Source organism: Heloderma suspectum, chromosome W (assembly GCF_057233095.1).
Source record: "Heloderma suspectum isolate Gila_16-S chromosome W, 16-S_ref, whole genome shotgun sequence".
Taxonomy (NCBI): Eukaryota; Metazoa; Chordata; class Lepidosauria; order Squamata; family Helodermatidae; genus Heloderma; species Heloderma suspectum.
In genome coordinates this window covers 59,233,257-59,259,881 of record NC_139475.1, presented here as the reverse complement: position 1 = coordinate 59,259,881, position 26,625 = coordinate 59,233,257, and positions in this window count along the sequence as shown.

Sequence of the window (26,625 nt, the reverse complement as noted above, 5' to 3'; positions counted from 1 at the left end):
ACCCTTTTCACCCACAAATTTCACTGAAATGTAAACTTGGGGGGTAGAGCTGCCTGACATACATGTTTATTTACTATGTTTGTGGGAAACAATGACTTTGTAGAAGGAAATTTGGTCATCTGTGTCCCACCTCAATAAGGACTAGAACACGGGAGAGAGGCCAAATGCAATCCTCCTGGAGTCCCAGATCCACCCCTCCAAGGTTCTCCTGATGGCCAACATCTTTCCCCCAACTGCTGATTGTTTGGTGGTTTCCTGGTGCTTGTGCAAATTTTCCCCTCATTCTAAAAGGTGGAAATGCCTCTCCCAAGATTCAGTTTTAAGCTAAAATCTGTTGGTCTGACCTCTTTTGCTTTTGTCCCTAGCTGCTTTGCCTTCAGCAGGGGTAGGCATGGTTGGGCACCTGCCAAGGGCCCACAAACCAGCACGGCTCCACGGACAAAAGCCCCCTGGAGTTGCTACTTCTATCAAGCAAGCAAGTGCGAGCTGTAAGAAGAAAGAGGATGATGAGCAAGAGCAGCTGGCAACAACGGTGGTGAGAAGGGAGACTCACTGCAGGAGGGGGTCATGGAGGCTGTCTTGCCCAAGGCACTAGCCTTCAATCCCCCACCCACCAGTGGAATGCAACCCCCCTAAACTTCCCCAAAATGTAATTCGGCCCTCAGGCTGAAAGATGTTTCCCAGCCCTGGACTAGAAGATTTTACCTAAGGCAGTACGTTTTATTTTAAAACTCTTCCACCTAGGCAGAGCTAAGGATAGCAACAACTCCCCCCACCCTGAACTTCCCTTGCTCCTAGGATGGGCAGTTACGGTGTGCTAAGTCTGAAGTTGGGTTCTAGTGCGGGGCGGGTCTAGCCTGCTCAGCCACTGCCATTTGCCCTGCTTCCCATGGCACAATGGAACTGTCAAGGGCTCCTTGGCGGCCTCTCTCAGTCTAATCCAGTAGCCAAGTCCAGACACAGACAAAGGGATTCCTTTCAAAGCTTTATTCTTCTTTTACAACTTAACAACTCTACAGGTAGCAACTAGATCTGAGCAGCACAGTACCTATGCCCTACGCTGGAACAGTTGGTCCCCGTTTGAAAGGGAATTACTGGCAGACCCCTGAACTTAAGGACTAGGGAGAGTCCCTCCCCTTTTCCCTTGGAGCCTCTGGGCGCAGCCGTTGTTTGCGCGCCAACCAGGCACTACGCCTCCTTTCCGCGCCCTCTCTGCGTCTGCGTCGCGCATCCACCAAGTCTGCTATCTGTGCTCGGTCACTCCCTGGACTGCTATCTAAGCTAGGAATGCTGGTGGGAGGAATCTCCGTCAGCTGGGGGCCCTGGGAAAGAGGAGCGCGCTCCTCTCCCAGGAACGACTGCTCTTCCTCAGAATCAGAACTACTCTGGGATTCTATGGGCTCAGTGTCCACCCTGACAGGAACTTGCCAGGCCTGGAAGTAAAGTGTGGTTAGGGCTCAGCTTAACACCCCCTCCCCCCACCTCGGCTTCTTGGTGTGCTGGTGTGCTCATGGGTGGATTACACCATTCAAGCCTGCAGACCCAGTGAGGAAATAGAGGTGGAGGCACTAGCAATACTGGCTGGGAATCATGGGAGACGTAGGCCAATACATCTGGAGGGTGCCATGTTGGGGAAAGCTGGTCCATTTTGAGCAGCAGTAGCTCCCCAGGGTCTCAGCAGAGAGGGATCTCTCTCCCATCACCTGCTACCTGAACCTTTTAACTGGAGATGTCAGGGACTGAACTGGGGATTTTGGCATGCCAAGTAGATGCTGTGCCTATGAGCCCATCTCCTAAGAATATAGAAAGCTGCCTTCTATAAAAGTCAGTATCAGTCCAACAAGCCTACTATTGTCTACACAGCAGCCTTCCAGGTTCTCAGGTAGGAGAACCTTTCTCTTAGGATGGCCACCTAACTTTCTCTTAGGATGGCCACATATATATTCAAATTAGAGCTGTGCACAAATGCCCTGTCAAAATTCTCCAGCCTATTTGTGGGCAGAGAAATTGGGGGACAATTTCACCCAGTTTCTACTAGGGGAGAAGAAATTCTCCAACAGTTTCTCACAGACAGGGCTTACTATTGGCAGGGGTTGTAGCACAGGCTCTTTCTTTTTCCTAAGGTTTTTTTTGGTTTATTGCACTGCTGCTGTAGGTGGCAACAGCATCGACTGTGTTGAGGCTTCCACATTTTTGAGCCAGGATTTTGAATTTCTTTTGGTGGTATGTTTGAGCTTACCTAATGGCTGCAAGATGGCCGAGGGCGCTGTTTGTGTTTTCTCTCTCTGCTACACATCTTTCCGTTGCTCTGGAGCCTCCCAGGCCACCTGCACTTGCTGAACTGGAAAAACCCCATGGGAGGAATTGTTTCATGATGCCTTCCTCATGATGGCATTAACGGAAATGCGGGAAGCCGAGGAGTCTACAGGCTGCCACAAAGATTAATGTACGATGACAGACAGGACACTCACGCACACTCCTCAGCCACCTCATAATTAAGGTAAGCCCAAGAACCCCAAACCCAACTCATGAGAATTTCTCTGAAATTCCTCCTCCTTTGAATTTCTTTTCGAAAGCGATTTCTTTTCTATCAAATTGAATGAGAATGGTTGAAAACAATGTGGGAGAAATTTTGGCATAGCACTAATTCAAATGTGTCCTCTATTTCAAAGGCTATCCAGTTCAAGTCCGGCTTGAAAATCAAGAACCCTAAGAAGGCAGTAGGGATGTCAATTGCTGGGAAATCCAGTTCTTTTTTGGCTTGATGGATTTCCACAGCATGTATGACTTGCTTTGTGTCTGTGAGCAAAGCTATGAGCTGTTCCCTGGGCTCTGGGAACTTTTTTTGCACGTTTTTTGCACATTCTCAATTTGCACAAATTATCACCAAATTTGCGCAAATCACACAAATCCAGCCATAATTTGCACAAATTTGGCCATGGTATTTGCAAATTTGGCTGTAATTTGCACAAATTGCCCAGAAATGTGCACAAATTGCAGAACCTTCTGAAGGAAAAAATGCACAGAATTCCTGGAAAATCTGTGAACTGGCCCAACTTGCTGCAGATCAGGGGGCCGAGCCTAGGAAAAGTTGTCAAACTTCACCCCCAAACGGACTTCTCTGACATCCCTAGAAGGGAGAGCAATAGCACCAAAACAGGTAGCAGCACCTCAGCCACAGGCTGAGCAGGTACAAAAGTCACCTGATGGGGAGATCAACAGCATTTCTTGTTAAATTATAGCAGTTGTTTCTAAATGTGCATTGATACATATACATTAGCACATGGGCATTTTATGCAAACTGCTGCCCTCTTTTGTCCTCTGGTTTGATGATGCCTAAGTGGCCACCCCAGACTTTCACATCGCCTCCTACCGGATTCCTTTCAACTGGAGACAGCGGGGATTGACCCTGAGATCTTCTGCATGTGAAGCAGCCACTTCACCAGTGAGTTACAGCCCCTCTCCTCCCTTTTGACCTTTCACAGCCTCTTTACGGCAAGGCAGCCCCCCGCCCCCCACCCCCACTTTGCCAGTGTCTCCACTTTTTGCCAAGGGATACGAAGATGCTCACAGACAGATCTGAAGAGCAGGTGTGTTTGCAGCATCGTCAAATGTGTGGGAGGCTGGAAATAAGATGGCAGAAAGGATCTTTTCCCTGAGGGAGAGAGGGGGAAAAAAACCAAGGTGCTTTCCGATTTATGGGAGCAGGAGAAGAAAAAAAAAGTTAGAAGAATAAGCAATTCCCCAACCGCATGCCAGGAGGGAGCGATTACTCTGCGTGTGTATGTATGTGAATATTAATCCAGTAATTCAAGGTTCCTGTGATCCCAAAGCACCTGCTCACAGAGGGAGCCTGCCCACTAGGGATGTGCAAATCAGCAAAACCTGAGCTTGCAAAAGGTCTCCAACTTCCATCTCGAAGCTCATTCTGATTCAAGTCCATATCAGATTGCATGCTTTGTTTTCTTTTTGCACGAAAATCTGTGTATATTTTCATGTGTATTTTTCCAAATGTATGCAGCAATTGTGCCTCTCTTTGAGATGTACGCATTCTTTCCCTACTGATTAAAGCATATTTGCATGCACTTTTCAAAAGTACACATTTTTCATGCATTTATTTTGGTCTGTGAATTACATTGCAAGTTCGGAGATGTACAGACTTCGACCACAGATTGCATCTGAGTCTGTCTTTGAACTGGAAGGTGCGAATTGGGTCAATCTTGTTCAAAAGTGAACTGAAACGAATTTCTCATGCATCCCTGCTACCCGCCACATCTCTTTATGAGTCAACACTCAGAACTTGATTCCTTCAAGAACAATGCCCAGAACAGAGACTCATGCAGACACACTGGGAAGCAAGTTCTTCCAAAGACCAGAAATTGTTACTGCTACACCCTTCAAAAAGCAAAGCTTACAATCATAGAAGTCTAACCTCCTGTTCAATGCAGGAATCTTGCAACTACAGCCTCCCTGACAGGTGGCCTCCAACCTGTGCTTCAATACCTCTAGTGTAGAAGAACCCACCACTGCCCAAGCAGCCTGCTCTATTGCTTGTACAGCTAGGAAGTTTCTCCTAAAATTTAGCTGAAATCTGCTTCCCTTTCATTTCCCACCTATTGGGTCAGACGTGTCCCCTGAGGAACAGAGAATGTTTTAAATAAAAGAAATGAATATCAAAATACATTTCCTAAAAATACTCCCTCTCCCCAGGGCATCTTTTTTCCTCTGATGTTGCAGTCCCCATGCCACCACGAATTTCAGTGAGTCACCTTGGACCAAGTCACTCACTTTCTCAGCCTAACCTACCCCACAGGGTTGTTGTGGGCAGATGAATGGAGGGGGTGGGGAAAGAACGCTGGAAGAATGGTGGGATAGAAATGTAATACAATTGATCATCATCATTAGACCTCAGTGATTCGGAAACTTTCAATGGATCCATTTTGGACCTCTGGCAAATCTCTTCCAAATTAATCCTTTTTTTAAAAGGGTCCATTCTGGATTGCACATGGAGAGAGAGAAAGAGGATTCATTCTACCCATCACTAATTCTCTCTATGTATTATGAAAAACCATCTGCCTTCCCCACCTTGGCCATTTCACTTCCTTTCCCCACTTCTATCTAATGAAGCATTCCACAACTTGGTGCTCTGTAAATGTATCAAGCTACATCCCCAACCATTATGATGGAAGGGGATAATGGGAGTTATAGTCTGATACATCTGGAGGATGGAGATGCCTGGTCTAAGGTTTGTGAGAGAAGGAGAGAGGGAAAGAAAATGATAGAGGAATGGTAGTCTCATTAATTATGCAGAAAATGCAAAAAGCCCTCTTATCCTCTGAATAAGTTTAAAAGGAGGAGAAACCCCTTTTAAAATGGGGAGAAATCACTCCCCAAGGCAGCTGAAATTTCTCTTGCAACTTAAAAGGACAATGAATTATTCAAATAGTTCCTGCCATTTCACTCTCTCTTCTCCCCCTCTCTTCTTGATGTTATGCTCTTGAGTCAATTAAATATTTGGGGGAAACTATAGAAAGAAAGAAAGAAAGAAAGAAAGAAAGAAAGAAAGAAAGAAAGAAAGAAAGAAAGCAAGCAAGAAAGACTTTTAGAATGTTCAACTAGGGTAGCATCCCCTCTCCTAAAATGCATCTTCATTTTTTTTGCACATGTGCATGCGTATATGCAAATAGATATTTTTCTCCTCCCTCCCCGCCCTGCCACCATTTCCCCAAAATAATCCACAACAAGCTGGAACAACTGGATGGTGCTCTTCAATAAAACCGCATTTGCTCCTTTTGTGGGAACATCAAGAGTCACCTTCCTAGATTAGAACAAACAGCCCATCCATTCCACAGCCCTGTTCCCAATGGTGGATAGCCCAATACCTCTGCACAAGCCAAAAGAAGTGCATGAAAAATCTTGCTTCTAGAAAACACAAAATAAGGAATTTCTAAATCAACGCTATCCCAGCACTAGTCCAACTGGCACTGCTATAGTGTTAGTTTAAAAGAGTGTGTGTATTGGGGTTCCTGCACTACTCTCAGTGAGTTGTTTTCATGCCTTGCACTGTTCAGTGGGAACTTCATAATATCTATTATCATCATCATTAATTATTATTTATCATAAGAACATCAGAAGAGCCCTGCTGGATCAGACCAAGGGTCCATCTAGTCCCACATTCTGTTCACACAGTGGCCAACCAGCTGCCCACAGGAAGCCCTTATGAGCACAACAGCACCCTCCCGCCCATGTTCCCCAGCAACAGGTGTACTGGCTCCCTGCCTCTGGTACTGGAGGTGGCACATTGCCATCAGGACTAGTAGCCCTTGATGGCCTTCTCCTCCAGGAATTTGTCCAACCCCCTTTTAAAGCCATCCAAATTGGTGGCCATCACTATGTCTTGTGGTGGCGAATTCCATAGTTTGACTATGAGCTGTGTATCATCATCATCATCATCATGATTGAGCCTACATTTTTCTCAGTGTTGCATAAATATTAAACTACAAGACAGTCCCAGCCTGCAGGCTCACAATCTAACTGCTGATGTGAACCACTTAGGGATTTTATTAGCCTTAGTGGTATATCAATATATAATGGCTTAAATAATACCACAAATAATAAATATTAATAAATAACTATTGAATAAATATTAAATATATATTGAATAATACATATTAAATAAATAAATATCACAAATAAATAAAATAACCGGCATGATACGAAAGGAAGGAGTGTGAAGGGAAGAGGAAAACAAGCACTGGCCAACGGATGAGGCCAGGCTGGACTTCTCTGTGCTGTAATGTTCTTCTAGTGGGTGAAACCTCCCATTGGCCCTTGGTTCCCTGACTGATGGAGGGGGCAGAATGGCTGCCTTCAGCCTTGCAGTATCAGGGCAAATCTAGTTCCCATGCAATGGGGAAGGTGGCCCTCTCCAGGTCCAGTGGCACCAGTCAATCACCAACCATCACCAACATTGTCATTATCATCCTTATTAAAGGGTTTGGTAAAACTGAGCAAGTATTCTCCACTTCATCAGGGGAGTCATGGAAAGTCCATCTAAAGTGACAAATCTTGCCAGTTTCACCACTGCCTTAAATAATAAGAACAAAAGATCTAAACACGAAAAATGGCAGGGCACCCATCTAGACACCAAGGTTGGACTTTTAAAGTTGTGCATTTTTTGAAATGCACACTTTTAAATATTCCCATTTTCATGCTTGGGGGGGGGGCTGCACACTTTACAAATGCATACATTAAGAAATGCACAACTTTAACAATGCACGATTTTAAAAAATCACGACTTGCACATTTTTAAAGTTGCACATTTTAAAAATATGCATTTTCACACTTTAGTCAATGGGGGGGAAGTGCGGACTTTAAAAAATGCACACTTTTCCTATTTCAATGATCTGAAAAAACAGGGTGAAAATGGGAACAGGAGAGAGCTGAACCGAACCAACATTTGAAGTACAGTTTGGAGGATTTCAGTGACCTTGAGCATCCCTGGTTCTGCCAACCCTATTCCCATGTTCTAAGCTTGAGTTTCTAAGGGCAATAGCTCAGTGGCAGAGCCCCTGCTTTGCATGCAGAAGGGCCCAAGCTTGATCCCTGCCATCTCCAGGTAGGGTTAGGGAAGAAGCCTGCCTGAACCACTGGAGAGCTGTGGCTGACAGTCAATCTCAACAATACTGTGCCAGATGGACCCAGTGCAGGGCAGCTTCCTATGTTCCTAATGGATGAAGTGAATCAGAGTTCTCCTGAGAAAGTGCCAAGTTCCCTATCTCCACTACAGGTGAACCACAGCCAACCTTCATTCATCCAGGACAAAGGAAATTACCTTCCAGGTAGGGACACGATTCTCCCTCCACCCCCACCCCCCAGGTTTAGAAATTAACTGGGTGGGGTGCACAGGAGAACAGTGGCTGGGAATGCTTCCTAACCCCCCTGCTTAATTCTAGGACTGCAGCCCAATTAAAGGCATTGCAATAGTTTAAGACCATACAAGTTTCAGTTGATTAAGTCTATGGATTAAATGTGCATCACACAAGCTCTCTGGACATGGGCATTGGTAGATAGACTCATGGGAACTGTGCCCTGGATCTATTTCCCAGTGCCCCAGATCTATTCCACAGAGTCCTGAGCATCTATTGGTGCCAATGGACTTTTTTTTTTTTCCTTAGCTTAACTGCCATGCAGGGGACAATTTTCAACAGGGATTGCAGCTGGGGAGGGAAGGGTTAACTCTCCCCTCCCCACATGCTGCAACCCCACTCCACCCCCCAATCTCTTTCCCTGCATGGCAATTAAGCTTAGAAAAAAAATCTTTTTCTATTGGTTTGGGATGATCTGGGGCAGGGTATCAATTAACAGAAGAATTCATTCTATTTGAGAGTATTTGGATGGGAAATTAATTGGCTGGCATTGCCTCCTGTGAAATTTAAACAAATCTTAGTAATTCTGAATTTGCATATAGATAGATATAAATTAGTATATTCAGATTTTTTTTATTTACTAAATTTCTATATCAATAGCCAAAGCTCTCTGGGAGGTTCAATGGCGATATGTGTTCTATGGTCCGAGAACCCCAAATCTTTGAAGTGCCTAGCAACACTCTTGTCTCTGGAGGAAGAAGTCAGCATCTTAAAAGAGGCACCCCTCTTTTGTGTGAGAAATTGTGAGTGGATGGGAAAGAACACCTCTTAAGATGGTGTGTACCATCTGCATTTTTTAAAAAATAAGCATTTGCGTTTTAATAATATATTGTTATAAACAAATTCTGTTACTCAACCAATCAGAATTTTGGGGTGGGGTTGAAGAGAGGAAACCTAGTTAGTCTATTAAAATTGTTTTAGGGCGCAATCCTATGGACGCTAGTCAGTGGCTAGGCGGCCATAGGTATCATGTTCCCTTGGCCCCCACCTTCCTCATGCACACACACAAGAAGAGAGGCTTCAGTCTCACACCTTTAATTCACTATCAACAGGTTCATTACAGAACTTGGCATTGATCCCTATTAAATGTCATTCTGTTGTTTTCTGCCCAGCGCTCCAGTCTATCCAGATCACTTGAATTTCGTTTTTGTCTTCCAAGGTATTAGGTATCCCGCCAGGATAATTAACCCCATCACTCTGCACACAGTTGTGTACTTGCATTCACGGAGAATAAGACTAGTACCTGCAGCTCAGGAAAAAAAAACAAGCACAACAGATGGGCATAATGCTTGTTTTTTCCTAAAGGATCAGAAGGCCTGTGGGCGGAAAAAGGTAGAGTTGCCACTTTGACTCCCTCAACGGCCTAATACAAGTCATTTATGCCAACCAGTTTGGAAACCATTTACCAGAACTATTTATTACATGTGCCTCTGGGAGGACACAGATGTGCTCATTTTTGCAACCGCTTCGTACTAAATTTGTTCTCCAACAATAGTCCTGCCAGGTTGCATTTCTTGGCACCCTGCTATGTCAGAAAGATTGTTTTGTCTGCACACAGCAGGCAGGAAGGGGAAGGCAAAGTGGCAGGCAACACGGCTGCCCTGTTTTCTGGTTGGAGGCAAACTAATTCCACTTCAGGAGGGGGAGACAATAATCCAACTACAGTATGGCATACATTTGCATCCAGGCTTCATGCCTGATCTTTGCCTAGAAACAACACTGCCAGCATTGGGTTATGCATTCAGTGACACAGATTATCAGAATCCATCAACACGGCTGCAGCATTAATTGGAGAGTGGCACCATATGGGTTGGCACTTGGATTCAGGTCTGTTCTGCTTTAATTGTTTTTTGATCGCTTCTATTCTAATGCACAGATTTTTTAAAATGCAATCTACACTGCACTATTTTTGAAGAGCCAACTGCAGAACTCGAAGGGTGCCAGCAATCCAAAGTTCTAGAAGATTAAGTTTTACTAGACTGGCAGAGAACAGTGCACAGAACAGTGGCAACTCTGCCACGCAGAGCCCACTGAGGAAAATCAACAGGGACACAAGAGCGCAGGTGTTGTGCTGAAGGACTGGCTGAGGGGATCAAGGCTACAGAGGTTCATCGTGGTCCTCTCCATGCTGGGAATAGATGCACCAATTGAATTTGGCTGGTGCAGATGGATGAGGATTTCATTTCAGTTTGTTTCTGATACGAGCTTGCCAACATTTGCAAAGTTCATATTTGGGAGAGAAAGAACCTGAGATCTTAAAAAAAAAAAAAATCTAATGCAGGAGGAAGCGAAACTGGCAGATTTGCTCATCCCAAAGCAGTTTATTCTGCTGCTGGAGGCATAGCTGTCACGTTCCATTGTCCTCCCCCTTCACAATCAACACTCTCCAAGATACCAGGCTTCAGGCGCACTACTTTATTAGTTAACAACCAGGTTCCTTACAAATGCAAATTCTAGGAAACGCTCAGGCATCAAAGGAAACAGCTACTCCACACAGTTACGAATACCAATAGAGGAGCTGAAGTGGAAGTTAGAGAAGTTGCCAGCAGTCTGAACAAGAACTTCCCGGCCAGACTAGCTTAGGGGGATGCCCGTACCTTACCGTTGCTCCCTCCTATGTAGGCTATCAAGCATAGCCAACCAGGTGGAGCGTCTGAGCTCTGCCTCTGACTTCGCCCGCTTCGCTCTGTGCAGGACCCTAGCATCCCTCAAGTCACGCCCCTCGCTCTCCTCCTCCTCCTCCAAGACCTGAGTTCTCATGGGGGAGGAAAGGGGGGGAGCCTTCAGGTCGAGCCATCTGTGTGCCAAGTTCCTCAGAAGAATGCCTATCCATATCTAACCTCACTAGGGAGGAAGCCTCCCCTGGTTCTGGCTGTTCCCATTCTGAGCTGCTAACTATCTCCACACGCTCAGCATCATTCCTAACATCATCCCTGCTCCCACAATGCCCCTCTTTCCTCGTGGGAGCCCTGGCTTGTAGGGGTAGCGTTGGTGGAAACGGCGAACCAGCAAGGGGGCATGCAAATGTTCTGCCACTTCCCAGGAGCACTCTTCCGGCCCATAACCCTCCCAGTCAACCAAATATTGCAGCCGGCCTTGGAAAAGGCATGACTCCAGGATGTCAGCGACTTCGAACTCCTCCTCTCCCTCCACCAAAATGGGAGGCAGGGGTGTGCAGTTGGAGTGATGAGGGTCCCCAGCAATCATGGGGGAAAGCAAAGATTGATGAAAAACGGGGTGCGCCTTCAGGGAGGGAGGGAGGGCCAGTCTAAAAGTGACGGGGTGGATTTGGGCCGTAATCTGGAAGGGCCCTGTCCAACGAGCTGCCAGCTTCTTACTTGGGGTGTGAGATGGGAGGTTCTGGGTTGACAACCACACCCAGTCCCCGACATGCAGAGCTGGACCGGGTTGTCGATGCTGGTCCACGGATACCTTATACGCTGCTTTCGCCTGCTCAGTGTTGTCCTGTCAAAGGTGATGCACAGAGTGCAATTCCTCTAAAAAGTCATGGGCAGTGGGCACCGAGGCAGGGCCCAACGAGGAGCAGAAGGTCTTGGGATGGTACCCAAAATTGGCAAAGAAGGGGGTTTGGCGCGTGGAGGCATGACACACGTTGTTGTAAGCAAATTCAGCCAGAGGCAACAGGGACACCCAATCGTGCTGTTGGTAATTGACATAGCAGCGTAAGTATTGCTCCAGCGTGGCATTGGTGCATTCAGTCTGCCCATCCGTCTGGGGGTGGTGAGCAGAGGAAAGTCGGAATGCTACATTGAGCAGCGTAAGCAACTCCTGGCAGAATCGGGCCATAACTTGGGCCCCCCGATCCAAAACCAGCCCCTCGGGCCAGCCATGCAACCGGAAAACGTGGGTCAAAACCAGCTCTGCTGTGTCTTTGGCCGTGGGCAGTCCAGAGCATGGGATAAAGTGGGCCATTTTCAAAATTAAGTCCAGAATGGTGGTCTTACCTTGTGAACGTGGCAAGTCGGTGATAAAGTGGAGGGACAGCAGTTTCCAGGGCCCAGAGGGTGTAGGCAGGGGACGGAGCAATCCAGTGGGCTTACCCGTGGGGTCCTTCACCTGTTGACAGATGTCACAGGAGGCGACATGGGTTTTGACGTCCCGACACACTCGGGGCCACCAGAAGTCCCGAGTGACCCCATATACCATTTTAGAAAAGCCAAAATGCCCAGTGGCGGAGGAGTTGTGGCACTGATGGAAGAATTTCTCCTGCAGGCTTTTGGAAGGCACGTAGACTCTGTGGGAGTGGTAAAGCACTGTGGTTTTAATGTTTTATATATTTTGTAATGTTTTATTGTGTGCTCTTTGCTTTAAATTTTTGTGAACTGCCCAGAGAGTTTGGCTATTGGGTAGTATAGAAATGAAAGAGAGAGAGAGAGAAATAAATAAATAAAAAGCAGCCCGCCTTGCAGCAAAAAGGGGTGGACTTGGGAGCGCCAGCTGCCCCAGTTCCGCTACTGTGTCGTGCACAAAGGGATACCAAGCTTGTTTTGTGCGAAGGATCTTCACCCAGGAGTGGGGGTCAACAGCAGCCGCCAGACTTTCAGGGGGAAGGATTGGAGCAGGGGGAAGGCTCTCCTTGCCCCCAGTCTGCAAATGCGGTTTACGGGAGAGTTGGTTGTCTGTTGGATGTCCGTGGCTTTAACGTGGCGCTGACTCCAAATAAAGACCATCTAATTTGGAGCCAGTTCATGGCCCTGACCGTCTGGAGGTGTTCCGGATTACGATGGTCAGTTTTAACTTGGACTGGGTGCTGTGCCCCCTCTAGAAGATGCCACCACGTTTCTAACACTGACTTTTAAGCTAAAAGTTCTTTTTCCCAGATGGTGTAGTTCTTCTCTGACAGGCTTAATTTCCTGGAATGGTAAGCACAAGGCTGTAACTCTTCCCCCTCCATTCCGGCTGTAAAAGGACAGCCCCTACAGCAAAGTCAGAAGCATCCGTTTGCACTACGAAGGGTTTTTATGGATTAGGATGTAAGAGGATGGGTTCAGAGCTAAACACCCGCTTCAGCTCTTCAAAAGACTGTTGGGTGGAGTCGGACCACTGAAAGGATGATTTCTTGCCTTTGAGGAGGTCTGTCAGAGGAGCCGTAGGTTTTGCATAGCCGGGCAGAAACTTTCTGTAAAAATTGGAGAAGCTCGGGAATCATTGTAAGTCTTTCTTGGTTGATGGAGCCTGCCAGGACAGGACCTCTTGGACTTTTGCAGGATCCATTTTGATGCCTTCAGCTGAAATAATATAACCCAGGTAGGCCAAGGATGTCAAATCCAGCTTAACAAAGAGACAGTGCTCCTGGAGGCGCTGTAAGACAGCTTTCACATGCCGTTCATGTGTGTGGGGGTCCGGAGAAAAAATCAGTAAATCATCCAAGTAACTGATCACGAATTTGTCCAAATAATCCCGGAAGATGTCATTCATAAAACGCGAAAATGTAGATGGGGCATTGGCATTGGCTAATCCGAAGCACATGACCAAATATTCAGAAGCACCATACCTGCAATGGAAACTTGTCTTCCACTCATCCCCCTCCTGGATACGTATCAGATTATAGGCTCCACGCAGGTCCAATTTAGTGAAAATCTTGGCTTGTCCCAGGTGCTCCAGCATGTCAGGGATTAGAGGGAGGGGGTATTTGTCACGGATGGTAATGGCATTGAGGTTCCTGTAGTCATGCACGGGACAGCGCTCCCCTGATTTTTTCTTTACGAACAGAGTCGGTGCGCCCGCAGGGGAGGTGGAGGGGCAAATAAAACCCCACTTCAAGTTGGTGTCCAAAAACTCCCGAAGAGCTCAAACTTCTGGCTCTGACACAGAGTACAGCCGCCCGGCTGGGATGGGAGCTCCTGGGATCAAATCAATGGCGCAATCATAGGGCCGGTTGGGGGGGGGCAGTTGATCGTCTTCCTTCTTGTCGAAAACATCCCGGAGGGCCGCATATTTGCTGGGTAGGGGCACCGGAGTAGCAAAGCTGCTTGGAGATGACGGTGAGGGAGAGGAAGGGGTTAAATCCTGAGCCATCGCTGCTCCGGCTCCCGGGAAGCAATGCTGTTGACAGTAAGGGGATGTAAACTGCACTTGATGAAGCTTCCATGAGATCCGGGGGTTGTGCTTGGACAGCCATGATATGCCTAGCACAATTGGGTACTGGGGCACCGTGGCCAGGTGAAATTGAATTTGTTCGACATGCCCTGGGACCTTAAGGTGACTGGAGTGGTAATCCGTGTGACTGCTCCAGACAAGAGAGGACGTCCGTTGATGGTCTCCACCTTCAACGGGGCGGGCAGGGGCAGAGCAGAGATGTTGCCTTGTCCAGCAAACACTTCGTCCATAAAACTGGTAGTAGCCCCAGAATCCACCAGTACCACGACATCTCCCCCCCCCCCGAGGAGATTGGAGATACACAGGAAGCAGCAGATGGGACCGGGGAGAGATGTGCGCGAGGCTTACCCCGGTGGCGGATGCTCCCTCCTCGCTGGAGACTCCCAACAGACTTGGGGGGTGGTCTAGTCAGGCTTGAGCCTCGTGTGGCGCAGAGTGGTAGGCGGCAGTTTTGCAACAAAACTCTCCCCACGACCTGAGTTCGATCCCAGCGGAAGCCAGGTCCCAGGTAGCCGGCTCAGGTCGACTCCGCCCTCCATCCTTGCGAGGTCGGTAAAATGAGTACCCAGCTTGCTGGGGGAAAGGTAGTCACGACTGGGGAAGGCAATGGCAAACCACCCCGCTATAGTCTGCCATGAAAACGCCAGCACAAGCGGCGTCCCTCTAGGAGTCAGCAATGACTCGGTGCTTGCACAGGAGGAACCTTTCCTTTCCTAGTCAGGCTTGGGGGGCGGGAGGTGGTCAGGGAGCTGGGACCTTTGGTTGGGATCAGCAGGCCCTGGCAAAGTTTCCTGCCTTTCCACATCTGAAGCACTGATGTTCAGCGCGTCGCCGTTCCCGCTGTTCCGGAGACATCAGGTTGCTCCCAGTTGCACTGGGGTGTCCTCTGCCCTGTGGCAGGGCTGTGGGGGGGAGGGGGCAGTGGCCGCCGGGGGAGGGGAGGAGGAAAATCTCACCTAACAGAGCTTCTCTTGGCTTGTCGGCGCCCCCCCAGCCGACTGCCGATCTGCAGGCACGACTGGGTGAGCTCAGCCAGCGTGGGTGGGCGTGGGGCCTGTGCTAACTCATCCAAGATCTCGTCATTCAAGCCTTCCCCAAACTGGGCCACAAGAGCAGCATCGTTCCACTGTAAATCCTGCATCAGCACGCGAAAACTCATCGCATAACCTGAGACAGAGTCTTTTCCTTGCTTGAGGTGGCAGATTTCCAGGTCACCGCCTCCGCATGGAGGGGGTCGCCAAAAAAAACCGCCATCGCATCCATGAATCCCTGGTAGTTTGCCAGCAAGGGGTCATTTGCAAGGAGAAGCGCCGAGGCCCATTTCGCTGCCACTCCTGAAAGCAAGTGAATTATAAATCCCACACATATCTGGTCTGTCTGGAAATCCTCTGGCCGTAGGCACATATACAGCTCCGATTGGGCCCGGAAAGTTGGAAACAGGCCCTTGTCTCCAGCAAACCTCTCCGGCAGCGCTACTGGGCATTTCCGACAGGGAGGGATTGAGGGTGGAGTGGGTTGTGCAGCCGCTTGTAGCGCTTGAACAGCCCCCGTCAGATGGTTCACCTGATCGCGAAGTGCTCTTGCGTCAAGGTGGCTACAGCCTGTTCCGTGATGCTGCCCAAGAGGGCTGTCAGAGGGATTGACCAATGAAACCAGGGATTGCAGGGTAAGGGAAGGTGGGAAAAGAGAAAGTTGCTTGTGGAAACTGCCAACAAGCTGTCGGATCCCTTGACCCCCTCCTTCCTCATGCATACACACAAGAAGAGAGGCTTCAGTCTCATGCCTTTAATTCACTATCAACAGGTTCATTACAGATGCAAATCCCCGGAGACTCTCAGGTTACAAAGGAATAACAGCAGGGGTTCCAAATGGGAGCTACGATGTTACCAGAAGTTTGAACAGGGACTTGCTGGCTAGAATAACTTAGGGAGGGAAACCCCTCCCTTCCAGGGACGCTCCCCTACATCAACCCTCATGCATTGCCAACCGGGTCGACCATCTGAGCTCCGCCTCTAACTTTTCCCGCTTCGCTCTGCGCCGCAGTCTAGCATCCCTCAGGTCACGCCCCGCGCTCTCCTCCTCCTCTTCCTTGTCCTCCTGGATTCTCACAGAGGAGGGGGGGCTTCAGGCCCAGCCATCTGGGTGTTGGCATCCCGAGAAGCACGCCTATCCATATCTGAACTCGCTCGGGAAGCTGCCTCCCCTGGTTCTGGCTGTTCCCCTTCTGAATCTGAACTGCTAACTATCTCCATACACTCAGAGTCAATCCTGACAATAGGATAGGTCCATTTCCAGGAACCGACCTCCAACTGCTCCCACACTGCCTCGTAGGCAGCGCAGAACAGCCTCAAGTGGCAAAAATGGGGCAACCCTGGGGGTGTGCCAGGGCGGGGAAGTCAGAAATGCTGGTGTGACACATCTTACGTGTCATCCGGCTGCTGCTTCCCACACTCTGAGGTCCCACAGCTAGACAGCCAAAATTGGCAGCTGTGACAGCCAAAATTGGCTGTCTAGCCACAAAAGCCAGGTGGGGGGAGCGAGGAGGAGATCCGCTCCTCATCACCTCTCCCACCCTGCACTGGATAGGCAGTTGCCCCTGGGCTTGGAGGTGACCGTCGACACAGATAGGATTGCTCCCTTAATCAACTTATCTAACTGATTAATCTATGAACAGTTGCAACCTTGATTTATTGGAACTGAGATGTCTTCACCATGTCCTACCATTCCCATCCCATTTGATTTATTTAAATAGCACTGGAGGAGAGGTGGAAGGGGTGTGTGTACTGAATGACATCATTGCTGCTTGATTTAATTTGATCAAGCATTTAAGCAAGGTGACACTCGGTAAGCTTAATTTGGGTGTCCTTTAGGGATGGCGGAGAATTCCGCTACGGATCTCGGGGAGGCCGAATGCCAGTGCATTCGGCCCCCCGAAATTGGTGGCGGAACAGCCTGCCCCCCCGCCCCCCCGGGATGAAACTTACCTGGGGCGGATCTTCCGGGCGGCGGCGGCTCCGGCGGCGGTTCGGCAGTGGCAGCTGCGGCAGCCGGTCTTCTGACTGGCTCCCGCCGCCGCCATTTCCAGTTTAAAAAAAAAAACAAAACCGTGATAGGCTACATAAATGTTTACGTAGCCTATCACGTCTGATTTTAAAAAACAACAACAACCGCGCGTACGGAAATGGCGGCGGCTACGGCCGCCACCATTTGCATTCCTTATTTTGGCACGTCTTAGTCTACGTCAAGATTAACGTAGACTAAGACGGTGAAAATAAGGGGAACGCAAATAGCGTAGCGGACGCTACGCTATTTGCGTTCCCCTTATTTTCGCCGTCTTAGTCTACATAAATGTTTACGTAGACTAAGACGTGCCAAAATAAGGAATGCAAACGGATGCTACACTATTTGTGTTCCCCTTATTTTCGCCGTCTTAGTCTATGTAAATGTTTACGTAGACTAAGACGTGCCAAAATAAGGAACGCAAATGGCGGTGGCCATGGCCGCCGCCATTTGCGTACACGCGTTTGTTTGTTTTTTAAGTCAGCTGTGATAGGCTACATAAACATTTATGTAGCCTATCATGGCTGACTGCAGGGACACAAATGGCGGTGGCTATGGCCGCCGCCATTTGCGTCCCTTCTAGTCAGCGGCCGGATGTCCGGCTGCTGGCGGAGCTGGCCAGCGGCTCCGCAGAATCCCTGCGGAGCACAGCCAACTGCCCAGGATTCCAGGGGGGGAGGAACGGAGTGCCTCCCCCCCCGGTGAGGATTCCGGGGGGAGGGACGGAACGCCTCCCCCCCAACCATAAACATAATCCGCGAAAGGTAAGTGCCTTTTGTACATCCCTATGCAAATATTTACATAGACTATTATGGCAAAAAAAATGGGGAATGCAATAGCGTAGTGGGCGCTATTTGTGTCCCTTTTTGATTCGCCGTTTTAGCCTACGTAAATATTTACGTAGGCTAAAATGGCGAATTAAAAAGGAACGCAAATAGCGCCCACTATGTTATTTGCGTTCCCCTTTTTTTCCCCGCCGTAATAGTCTATGTAAATATTTACGTAGACTAAAACGGCGAAAAATAAGGAACGCAAATGGCAGCCGCCATAGCCGCCGCCATGTACGTATGCTTTTTTTTTTTTTTTTTTACCCAGCTTTGATAGGCTATGTAAAGATTTACATAGCCTATCACGGCTCCCTGGCTGGACGCAAATGGCAGCCGCCATGGCGGCCGCTAGTTGCATCTGCACCAGCCAGTCTGCGGCCGGAAATCCGGCTGTGGACGGCCCTGGCCGGCTGCTCTGCAGAGCTGCCTCAGAGCAGAGCTGGCTGTCGAGGATTCCGGGGGGGAGGACCAGATCGCCTCCCCCCCGCGTCGAAGATTCCGGGGGGAGGGACGGAGCACCTCCCCCGCCCACGAACACAATCCGCGAAAAGCTAAGTGACTTTCGTACATCCCTAAACACAAAGTAGATTAAAAGTCAGTGCCAACTCCCACCCTTCAGATAAGGCTAGCAAAAAAAGTTTATCAAAACTAGTTTGGGGCTCTGTCTGAAATTCCAGTGGTGACCATTGTCAGTGGTGGGGTGACACCAATGAGGAAAAACCCTGCTGCTTGATTCACAGAACTATTAAGTTGGAAGGTACCCCGAAGAGCATCTAGTCCACTCCCTGCTCAATGCAGATTTTGTAATGCAGCTACAGCATCTCTGACAGACGGCCATTTAGCCTATGCTTAAATGCCTCCAGCAAATGAGAACCCACCACCTCCCGAGGCTGTCCGTTCCACTGTGGAGCACCTCTTACCGTTAGGAGGTTTCTTCTAATGTTTAGCCAAAGTCTGCTCCCTTGCAATCTCCACCCACTGGTTCTAGTCCTGCCCTTTCGATCAACAGAGTTCTAAACAGCCCTTCAGAGATTGGAAGGCTCCTACCACATATTCCCTTAACCTTCTCTTCTCCAGGCTAAACATATCCAGCTCTTTCTACCGTTGCTCATAGGACTCGGTTTCCAGACCCCTCACCATCCTGGTCTCCAACCTCAAACTCAGAATCATAGAATTTTAGAGCTGGAAGGGATCTTTGGAGGTCATCTAGTCCAACTCCCCATGCAATGCAGGATCCTGTAACTCTTCTCCCGGCTAAACATCCCCAGCTCTTTCAACCAGCCCTCCTTCAAGTGGAGAACATGCACAGGCGTAACTAAGAAAACAGTGCCTTGAGCATGTATGGATGGCTTTGCTCTCATCTACATCCAGACCCCAAGCAACCAGGATTAAATCAGAAAAGCACTGCAGTTCAAGAGCCAAGCACTCTCTGAGTCTGCCAAGTCCAATCCTGGAATACTTTAGCGAGACGGGGTGAGAGGAAGGTGGTGACTTACTTTCAGTGACACAGCCGATCAGCAGCAAGGAGATGAGGTTGATGACAGGGATGAGCAGATACATCCCAGGGCTGGGATTCATGCTGATGGCAGGCAGAGGCCTCCAACCTCGGTTCAGCAGTTCAGCAAAGCTCACAGAGCCTCTGGAGCAGTGTCAACACCTGCAGAGGGATGAAAGGAGACCCAGTTCAAGTGGTTAATTGAGGGTCTGGACTGGGAAGCAAAAGGTCCCCAAATGCCTAAGAGCTGACATGTCAGAAACAACCCAAGGCCTATCTAGTTGGGCATGCCATCTGCTAGAGAAGCAACAGTCCTCCCGCCCCCCCACAACTCACAAGGAAGGCATGTAGGTGGGAGCCGTCCCCTATAGTTTGTCCCCATCATCTCACAATCTAAATTCATACACATGTGAGCTACAGTCAACACATGCACTGGTAGCTTTGAGGCTAGACTACTTCAATGCTCTCAACACAGAGCTGCCCTTGAAGACAGTCTTAGACACTTTGGCTGGTGTAGAATACAGCTGCCAAGCAGCCTGTGGGGGCAAGGCGGTCTGCCAATGTAACACTCAATCTGCCTTGACTATTACTGCTTAGCTGTTTACTTCTGAGCTCAATTTAAAGTGCCCTTAGCAGTTTGAGAGCAAAATATTTGAAGAACCACCTACATTTTTACAAGCCAACTCAGATCCTAAGCCAGTGGGCATAATCTGGCCCAAGGAAGTTCCCCAGCCAGCCTGCAGAGTCCCCTGGGCTTAGAGTTTAGCAGGGGCTGGGGAGGAGGTGGGATCGTCCATCACAAATCAGAGGTAACTAGGAGATTCCCCTGGAGGAACATTGGGTGCATGCTCAGCCAGTGCTGTCTGAGTGCACTTTGCTCCTGCTTCTCATTTCCCATGTGGTTTTAAAAGGGCTATCAATGGCCACTAGTCAGAATGGCTATATATTACCTCCAGTATCGGAGGCAGTGTACTGGGGAACATGACAATGGGAGGGTGCTCTTGCACTCATGTCCTGCTTGTGGGCTTCCCATCGGGTCATCTGGTTGGCCACTGTGGGAACAGGATGCTGGATTAGAGAGGCCTTTGGCCAGAACCAGCGCAGCTCTTCTCGTGTTCTTAACCTACCTGACAGGACTGTTGTGCACCTAAAAGTGGGAGAGGGCCTCCTTGGGGGAAAGGCAGGATAAAAATAGAATACATAACATAGTAAAGTAACAATGTAACTCTTCCAGAAAAACCCAAACTCCTGATTTCTCATTCGTGGGCAGAAAAATCTCTCCAAATTTCAGTTTGGGCTTTTTAGAAAGTATTAGAAGCATGTGTGCGTGTGTGCAGGAATCTCTAAATGGCTATTGGGCACTTGTTGGGCACTTCCTAGAACAGAGCCGGAAAAGTAACTTTGAGGCTCCTCAGTTGCTCAGTGTGCCATTTTAATAGGGCACTGGGTCAGGCCAAGGGGAAAAAAGGAAGAAACTCCTTCGAAAGATTCGAAGGCATTAAAAAACATTCAATTCCTAGCTGGGAAAGATGCACAGCCCTGGTCGGAATTTTTATTTATATGGTGCCGTCAATGCTAGAGATGTATGGACTGTGTCAAATCCGCTCTGTCTGTGTTTCGTGGATTGTCAGGCGCCTTGGGTTCCATTGTCCGCTCAGAGAGGGATGCAATTTTTTTTTCATCAAGCGGAAAAATACGCAAATAATTATGTAAGTATTTGCCTTAGTATGTAACATTTAGCGTATTCTCCCCATTCCATTTAACGTTTCCTCAGCAGAAACTTCAGTATTTTTCTACAAATTTATATACGTAAATTTCGGGACAGTAAAAAAAAAATCATCCGAAACCCCACCAACTCCACACAGCCTGAGGGGGTCGCTCTGCTGCGGATTCCGCAGGTCAGATTCTTAGAAATCCAAGCTCATTTTAGTCCATCTTGAATTTCTACACCATCCTAGTCAACACCCATAATTCTTTGCAGAGTACAATAGGAGAGATCCTTGCCCGGAGGAGCTTATAAATCTAAAGTTCAACTTGGGGGATACAGAGGAAGGGGAGGTTGGGTGAAACAGAAGAAGGATATGCACACGTAAGCCTTTTTATTTCAGTGATCCATAGCCCAACTTTCTACCCCAGAACTCACAGGAAAACAATGACAAAAACATAATGCACTAAGCCATACGTACATACCAACAATAAAAAAACAGTCAAAGAAGACCAGCAGTTAAAATAGAAATAATGGAGTCCAAATTAAGGTGAGTGAGACATGATAGAGGTACACAAAATTATGCATGGTGTGGAGCAAGTGGATACAGAGACATTTTTCTCCCTCTCTCACAATACTAGAACCCAGTGAGGTCATCCCAAGAAGCTGATGGGTGGGAGATTCAGGAGCGGTAAAAGGAAGGGCTTCTTCACACAGTGCAGAGTTAAACTATGGAATTCACTACTACAAGCTGTAAGTGATGTCCACCAATTTGGAGGGCTTTAAAAGGGGATCGGACAAATTCATGGAGGAAAAGGCTATCGATGGCTGCTAGTCCTGATGGCCACATGCTACCTCCAGTATCAGGGGCAGTTGCTGGGGAACATGGGTGGGAGGGTGCTGTTGCACTCATGTCCTGCTTGTGGGTTCCTGTGGGCAGCTGGTTGGCTGCTGTGTGAACAGAATGCAGTACCAGTAGGATCCTTGGTCTGATCCAGCAGGGCGCTTCTGATGTTCTGAGAGAGCTCTTGTGTCAGGGTGGAAACGGAGCCCATAGAGCCCCAGAGCAGTTCTGATTCTGAGGAGGATCACCAATCCGTGGGAGAGGAGCCGGCTCATCCCTCACAGGCACAGCAGCTGGCAGAGATTCCTCCTGCCGGCATTCATGGGAGAGAGAGTGACCCTGGCAGTGAGAGCACTGGAGGGGGGCTTGCTGGACGCTCAGCGCCGACGCAGGGAGCGGCGCCAGATGGAGGGTGCCGAGAGGAGGTGCTCTGCTTGCTTGGCACTGAAACAACGGTCATGTCCCGAGGACCCAAGGGAAAGAGGGAGGATCTCTCCCTAGCCCATAAGTTCAGGGTCTTCCCGTGGTTCCCTTTCAAACGGGGACCAACTGCCTTACCCGGAGCTTAGGCTACTCTGCTAACTACCCCAGTGCAGTTCCTGGCTTAGTCGCTGGTGATTAGCCTCTGAAACAGTCATTAAGTTGTAAATGGAATAAAGCCTTGGAAATAATCCTTTTCGTCTGTGTTTTGAGTTGGCTATTGGAGGGGACTGTAAGAGGCAGCTAGGGCACTCCTGACATCTTGCAGGAATCAAGTCATCTCAGCTGTCTGCAGAAAAGCAGGTAGTGCAGCTCCCTAGCCAAGATGCTCTGAAATCTGGGTGCCACACCTGAGAAGGCCCTGCCTTCTCTACAGGTCTCTGCAGTTGAACAGAGTTCCCAGACAGTTTACTATAGGAAGAGGTCAATTCTCAACACTAACCCCCCCTCCAAAATCTGGCATTAAAGGCCAAATCAACCCATTTGAATTGAGCCCACAAACAGACAGTGCAGCTGGCCAGAGGGTCGGAGATCTCCTGGCCCCTGACAGAACACTAGCAGCTGCATGTCCATGTTTCCTGACAGTCTTCAAGGGCTGTCCCACACAGAGTGGGAGGGTGTGTTGTGCACGTGTCATGCTCAGGGGCTTCCCATGGGGGGCATCTGGTGGGCCATTGCGGGAACAGTATGTTGGCACTAGAGTGGACATTAGTCCTATCCAGCAGGGCTCTTCTGATGTTCCTAGGTCCTGAGATAAATGTTGGCTAGGAGCAGGGGACGGCCCCTGGAACGATTTAATCAGGATACTACTTGGAGGCATTGGCCACTCCTGATCATATCCTCCTGCACACATTGTGGGGTCCATTTTTTGTCATTAAAAAAAACACACAAGGAGATTTAAGCAAAAAGGCATTTGGTTAATGTACACACAATAATGGCTTCCCAAAAACACAAGACAGAGGATAGTAGCCAATGTTAGTCCTACGTAGAGTAGACCCATTGAAATGAATGTGATTTAGGTTAGTCATGGCTAACTTAAGTCCCATTCATTTCAATGGGCCTACTCTACATAGGACTAACATTGGCTACTACCCGGCGGGGGTGGGGAGAGAGAGAGAGGGAGTCAGTCTGTTTGTCTCTCTCACACACACATAAGTATCTGGGAAGAGACACTGGAGCACTTCTTCAGTTCAGACACACACCTCCGGGAGCCCTTGATGGAGCTGCCTGCAAAAGTATTAGGAGACGTCACCTTCAATTTGGTGACTCATCCTTCAGATAAAAAGGTACATCGGCCGAGCCCATTTCTGCTCGGACTTGCCAAGCCCAGGAAATTCCAGAATGGCAAGAAGCATGCCCATCTCTCCCTGTTCACTTGTCAGGTGGAGGTGGCAGCAGCAGCAGAAAGAGAGGGCCATGGCAGGAAGACAGAGGGATGTAGGTGCTCTTCAGTGTTCTGTGCATGCATGGTGACTGAGTGAGAGGGAGCTGGCAGAACCCAGAGGAGTATAGGAAGCTGGGGTCCCTGGACAAAGCCAAGGAGACTGCACAGGAAGACCTTGAGATGGCCACCAACTTGAAAGTCTCCAAAAGCCGATTACGATGAATTCATAGAAGCAGGTAAGGCTATCAATGGCTATGCCAGTGTGGTGTAGTGGTTAGAGTGTTGGACTGGCACGTAGGAGATCTGGGTTTGAGTCCCCATCCACCCATGAAGCTCATTGGGGGACTGTGGCACAGTCCCTGACTCTCAGCCTCACCTCCCTCCCAGGGTTGTTGTGAGGATAAAACGGAGAGGAGGAGGACCACGTAAGCCGCATTGGGCTCCTTGCAGGAGGAAAAAGATGGGATATAAATGTAGTACATCTGTGCACACAGAGCAGCAATTGAATGGGAGATTTCTGCAAATCTCCCCAAATTTACACCAATCTCCCTAAATTTGCACAAATTAGAAAATAGACTAAAGCGGGGCTGATTCAGTCTGCTGAGGAAAATTGCACAAATTTCCACAACTCGAACTGGGAATGAGATGAATGCGAGCACGTGTTCGATAATTTGCGAATATTTTCGGTGGACATGTGCCCAGTTTGGAGCTTCGAATGGGACATGCTCACATGTTTTGCGAGCAAAAATGAAATTCTCATGCATCCTAGTCCCAGGCTCAATTCCCAGTGTCTGCAGGCTGGGCAAGGAAAGGTCAGGCCTGAAACTCTGAAGAGCTGCTGCCAGTCAGTGTCACAGTACTAGGATAAATGGGCCAAGGTCTGACACAGTATGAGGCAGCTTCTCATGTACCTATGAAGCTGGCTTGTTTCAAAGAAACCCTAGTTAAGGTTAATTGCAGTTCAAGGCTCAAACACAACACTAAACTGCGGTTAAGCAAAACAAACACTTCCGACGCCCACACAGCTCCATTGCACTCATGTCCTACTTGTGGGTTTCCATCTCTTTGGCCACGGTGGAAACTGGACCACATAGGACTTTGCATCTGATCCAGCCTGGCTCTTAAGACAGGGGTGGGTAATTTGTGACCCTCCAGGTGTTTAGAGATCACCCTGGGTCAGCCTCCCCCAAACCCGAATCCCTTCAGATGTTTAGGACTACAACTCCCATCAGCCCTAGCCAGCACAGGCAATGATGAGGGCTGATGGATGTTGTAGGCTGAAACATTTGGAGGGTCACAAGTTTTCCACCACTGAGTTAGGAGGAGCCTGAAAGCAGGCTAGGGTTGTTCCTGTCATGCTAACCCATGGTTTATCACGACATCCGAATGCAGGCATACTCTGTTATTCTAAATTGTGCCCGACGTAAGAGGGCGCGCACTAATAATTTAAAAATGTAATGAAAACATCCACAAGGATGTTATTTTAGAGTGATCTCAGCTGTCAAATAGTGGACGTCCAATCCAGAGTGCAGAATAACCCTATGTGAGGTGTGGGGCATCAATATTATGTTTTGAGGACCCAGGACTAGAACAGAGAACCGTGGATCTGGGAGTGGATCCAGCCTGGGGCTGTTAGTGAGGTGATGGGAACTGATTTTAGCAACTTGCAAGGCCCATCTGCACAGTGGTTGGAAATTAATTCCCTCCATAAAGTGACAATATTGACAGACTGACATGAAACGTGCATCGCACCCAGAAAGCGTTTAGCACCTACAGCCAAATGCAGACCTGACAGAGTCTGAGGAAGTAAGCAGTAGCCAGAAAGAAAGGGGGGTTTATCTAGTCCCAGAGACTCCAACATCAGGCCTGTGGGCACCAATGCACCCAGAGACACTTTTCTCCTGATTTTTATTTTATTTCTTTTTTCTATTAATTAAAAAGTGGGGTTTTTTTAATAAGTAGGAGGCTGGCTTGCTGCAAAGTGAAGTGCTCTCCCCCAGTGCCATTTTTATTTGGGTTCCAAAGAGTGGTTTTGGGAAATGAGTATTTTGTGACTAGCCATTCCCACCATGACAGCCATTTTATGACAGCACCTATGACATGTTTTCAACATTCCAAATGTGCCCACTGACCCAAAAAGATTGGGGACACTTGATCTAGTTCAGCAAGGCCACACCAAGGTGGAGCCAAGGCTAAATTAATGGTTCACAGACCCAGGTTTCCTGGCCATCAGTTGCCAAAGCCAAACCAAAAGGCCTGAGCCCAAAGTACACCGGTTCAGCATCTAGAATTGTGATGTCTTTATGGGAAATTATTAGAACTGACAAAGCCACAGCCCAAAGCCATTTACACCTACAGATTTAGATCCCTTTAAAGTATTACAGCACACATGCTCAAAGCTAATATGTGACACAACATGTCTGGGCTAAAAGAACATTTTGGATAGTATTTCCTGTGTCAAGAATCCCATCAGTAGCAAAAAAAAGTCTTTTAAAGCTTATATCACTCCCATCCTTGTGTTTAATTCAACTCTCTTTAACAGTCAATTGATAAATCTAGAAATGGTCACTGAATTCCAAGTCTGTTCAGAAGTTTGGAGACTTCTGAATAGGACAAGCCAAGCAAGTCTATAAATTTGGCTCAGAATTTCAAAATTAAACCAGAATGACACCTCCCTTTTATTTATTTAGGGCACAAATCCTATGCATATTTAGACAGAAAAAAGGCCTGCAACTCTCAGCATGCTGGGAGTTGCAGGCGTTTTTTCTGTCTAAACATATGT